We start from the raw sequence: 4,534 nt of genomic DNA, 5'->3' as shown, positions 1-4,534 counted from the left end.
GTAGAATCTATGGCAGAACAGAATTGAAACCTTTGAATTGCCTTTATATCTTTTTACACAGTAACATAAACCATGTTTGTGTGATAGTAATGCAAACAATACTAACCACAATAAAGGTTTCACTTGACATTAGAGTGTGCTCCCACACACTTTACTGGGTTCATATAGGCTGAACGAGTGCAGGACTTAACATGTGTAAAACTAAACTGCGGATTCAGCACTAACAGTCCTGATTGGAAAGGTCATTCAAACACTGCCGTGGACAGTGTTTGGGCATGTTCAAGGGAACGGTTTCCTTTCCAGCGTATTCTTCCTGTCCCTATTCTGGGAAGTGACACAGGGTCAGGAAATGGGGCCAATTAGGTCCGGAGGTTTGAGGCTGGATTGTAAACGTTTAGTTATGCAGCCAGTTGCATGGATAAATGAAATGATAGTAACCTTACTTATCCAGGGTTGGGATTTGACTTTGCAAAGAGTGTTATGTTGGTGACATCCAGTGCAAACAGGCATCTTTTAGCCTGATCTGCTTCACTTTGGCCATTGAAGGGTTAATGTTTAGCCAACATGTTTGGCTAAATGTTGCTGTTAAAGAAGCCGCACGGACGCTACATAGTCCTGAGATACAGAAGATGCATCGCCTGCAATTCAGTGGATGTGGTCAGTGGCAGCCGAACAGCAACCAGCAGATGTTGATCACCACAGGGTGTGTTTGAGTCATCACGTCAAGCTCAGGGCCTGTCAGCACGAATGGTGTTTTTATAGGTGAATGCTTCGCTCATAACACAACCAAAACTGTGGTAACACAGTTCACATGAATGTGTTTGTGTGTGTGTGTGTGTGTGTGTGTGTGTGTGTGTGTGTGTGTGTGTGTGTGTCAGGGAGAGAGAATAGTGGTGAAACAAGTGTGAATAGGAAATAAGTGAGAACGGCGTTGCACATTTCTGTGTTTGAGTTATTAAACACGTCAGTGTGATACCTTACAAGCCCGGTATTTGTGTAAGTCTTTGTTCCTTGGTACTGTTTCCACTCACATTTACAGTAGCTCTCTTGTGTCACTTCCTATTGTGAGTCGTAGGTTAAAATCATTTTATTTTGCAAAACGTGTCACAGGAGCAGTCACATGAGTCTGGGTGAGTGTTTCTGATGATGTGGTGACGCTTTGGACAAATATGTGGTGTGAGCTTGGAAATGAATGTATACATTTTTATAACATTTTATAATTTATAATATTGCTGAATATTTCCATGATTACAAATGTATCATGACATCAATAGATCAATCAATCAAACTTTTTTAATATAGCCCCTTTCATGCAGCGCTGTCCCCATTATGAGTCACATGTAATTCATACCCATGTCACAGGGTGTATTTGAGTGCAACATACTAAACCAGTACATGATTTCTCATTCACACTGTATTTCCAAACTCAAACTCCAAAGCTAAGCTTAGCTAAGCGACTCTGAGAAAGCATGTGAGTCACATTGATCTTCTCATCTCAACTCTCGGCCGGAAAGTTTTGAAAACTACTTGAACCCCAACGTCAAGAATATTGTGTCTTGAATTTTATTATTATCAATATATAATCATTGTCCTTTGGTTCTTTCTCATAATCTCTTCGTTTTGCATCTTCTGTGACACGGTGAACACACGCTGTCTAAGTGTCTGGATCCTAGGCGGAAGGAAGCAGATGGGGTGGTTGGTATCTGGGCCTCTCCTCCAGGCCTCAAAGCCCCCGATTCCCCCTGTTTACCCACCAACATCCTGCACAAACAGGCTTCAGATACAGACAACAGTGAGTAATCTTGCCCAGTCTGTTCCTCCACTGCTCTGGCTTCTGCTTCCTCCCAGCAGGACGCAGCCCCCGAGCCGAGAGCTCAGCTCGCGTCATGCACAGCCGCCGGGCGGGAAGACGGTGCACTGTTTGCGTATGCAGCCAAGCTGGCTGTTCAACTAGGTGTGATCTTAAAGGACGATGATAACGGGGCCTAGTGCCAGAGAGAGTGATGATGACAGGCTGATGCACTGCACAGTAGCAAGTGGGAGCCCATCTGGACAGAAGTGCTGATCAGAATAAGAGCTGGCTGATGCTCCAGTTTGACAGGGAACATGATTTTATGTATTTCATCGTGACACATGAAATGTTTTCACTGGATGTGTGAGAAGGAAGAAGCACCGAACAGCAGATCGGCCATCAAGAGGAGAGGATGTGGTTACACTGTGGAAACTAACAGGTGTGACCATGTGTCACTTTCATTTGAAATAAGTTCAGGTCTTAAAATGTAAAACAGGTGTTCCCTGAAAAACATGAAGACATAGATTCCAGGGAAACACGAGTTAGAAAGTGAAACATCCAGTGGAAACCACCTTCAAGTCCCTTTTTTTCTTACACTAAACTTCAACTATTAGTTTGTCATTACGGGATATACACATGGCTTTCTCACTGAGATTTACATTAGAGGACTTATACTATTCTCTCTAATCAATCAAGCAAATGTAATGCTACAACTAGCACATGGTTAGCTTAGCTTAGCATTGCTACCAAAGTAATAATCTGGGGTTTTACTCTCCGAAAAAATTAACTGTTGTTTTGACCAGTGACATGTGTGTTCATCAATCAGCTTTAGAGGTGATGGTAGGTGTTTTTTTTACATTTAAGGCCTTTGCACACCAATGGCGATGCAAATAAACGACACAGAATCGCGAGTTTCGTCTCGCCTGAGCATTCAAATTTAACGGCGACGTGATTTTGCACATACATCAAAAGGATAACACACAACAAACTGGAAGCATACAAGTATCTCAAGATGAAAAATATGTGTCATACATGTAGAAAGAAGCCAAAGAAGAAGAAACCATCTTGGCAAGACAAGATTTGAGAGTGTATCGATGTACTGTAAACAAAAACGTGTGATTTCCGCAGCTGAATCCACACATTATGTCCCGCCTCCTGCATGCTGTGCCACCCTCCACCTAAATGTTCCGGTGATTTTCCTGTTGTTGTGAACAGAGGCAAAGTCTGGACACAATTGATCAGACATCAGAGTTCATGTCTGAAAAAAGCTTTGGAAAGCTTCTTTGCTTAATCCAGGGGTATAAATTGCCCCCCAGCCACTTCAGGACATGTTGAAGAACTGCTGCAACTGCTGGCACCTAGTTTGCAGAAGCAGAGGAGTCGTTTCAGAGAACTGATCAATTCAGAGCAGCGGCGAGCCGTATGTCAGGGGTTAGATAAGAGTTTATTTCTTTATTACAGTATTTCATTTGAGGAAGGTCCCGTTCGTAAACAGTCCCTGCTGTGTTCATTTTAATGTGCCATTGTTAACAACATGCACTCTGATTGGTTACATGTGTCCATGACGGAAGCGAAACCTTGGAAAAAGTGTCCTGGTCTGAAAAAATAAGAGCAGCAATATCTCTGTAATGTGAAAGTTTGAAATATATTAACGATGTGTGAATTAATCCCATGAAATGTGAAAATGCATCTAATGTGCTGTTTCTCTTTTTCCAATCGGTGTGCTTAGCTAAGCTAACCACCCTTCAGCTCCAGCTTGAGACAAGAGTAAAGCAGTTTTCAGACATGACCTCTCAAGGACCTCTCAAGGAACAACGCAGCTGCAGATTCTCAGCTCTGACACGTTCACAAAAGCAACAAATCCTCTGGAGGATTGAGGTGAGGGTTGGTGCAGCAGAGGGAGGACATGGAGGCAGAGATCATATGTTTTTGTTTGTCGGCTCTTATCACCACAAACTCTCGTGACGTCTTCGTCTGCGTCTTCTACCGCTTTTTCAACCTGTTTTTCTTTGTTGTTGTTTTTATTCATATGTTCATCTGTCATGCGTTGGAGACGTCATCAACACGCCCACTTGCAGAGGATGTCCTGCTGTGGTCTCGCATCGGCTAATTCGGACATTCTGTGGACGATACTAGGGGGCATGGCCGGAGAAACTGTGGAGGCTCTCACTCAGACATTTTCATTGTCAGGAGGGCAGCTTAAGTGTATTTCCTAAAATGTAAGAGTGAGATCTGCTGATATCAAATGTTAAATAAACTGATGAATAATAAAATAAATTGATGTGTTCAGTTTAGTTTCACATGAGGCATTTACTTTCATAGCCTGCGGGCAGGAACGATGACACCTTTATTAAAAACACAGGGAGTGCTGCTCAGAGGCGAGGCTGAGAGCTGTGAGTCAGCCGTGACACGAATGACCTTACTTCTTTCCCCATGGCTGTTCTAAGGACCGTTCTTAATATTTTATTATCGTTGTCTTTTCAAAAACTGTCATCGCTCTGGTTCTGACAAAAACACAACACATACTTATATTCCACATTCATTCCCACCTGATTCTCACCTGAATAATTTGTTCAGTCTGAGTAAATATCTTTGTCACAGGCAGGGCATTGGATAAGTGATGTGATGATGTGTGTATTGAATCAGGTTTGCCGACATGCAGAGGAGACAGCGGACGAGTGATCCTCAAACATCCTGGACGTGGCCCCTTTTTTACACACAAACAAACCATCAAATATTCAT

At 42.8% G+C, this 4,534-nt stretch overlaps 1 long non-coding RNA gene across 1 annotated transcript; it reads left to right on the top strand.

Annotated features, from left to right (window-relative positions):
• Positions 1-1,044: 1,044 nt before the first annotated feature.
• LOC118124352 lies at positions 1,045-3,592 on the top strand. Its single transcript, XR_004698718.1, has 3 exons — positions 1,045-1,130; positions 1,660-1,792; positions 3,522-3,592. It is a non-coding gene; the product is annotated as an uncharacterized LOC118124352 (long non-coding RNA).
• The last annotated feature ends 942 nt before the right edge of the window (positions 3,593-4,534 follow it).

The sequence above is a fragment of the Hippoglossus stenolepis genome, chromosome 2 (assembly GCF_022539355.2).
Source record: "Hippoglossus stenolepis isolate QCI-W04-F060 chromosome 2, HSTE1.2, whole genome shotgun sequence".
In the NCBI taxonomy this organism is placed as follows: Eukaryota; Metazoa; Chordata; class Actinopteri; order Pleuronectiformes; family Pleuronectidae; genus Hippoglossus; species Hippoglossus stenolepis.
The sequence above is the reverse complement of the archived record's forward strand: the minus strand, read 5'-3'. Positions and strand labels throughout refer to the sequence as shown.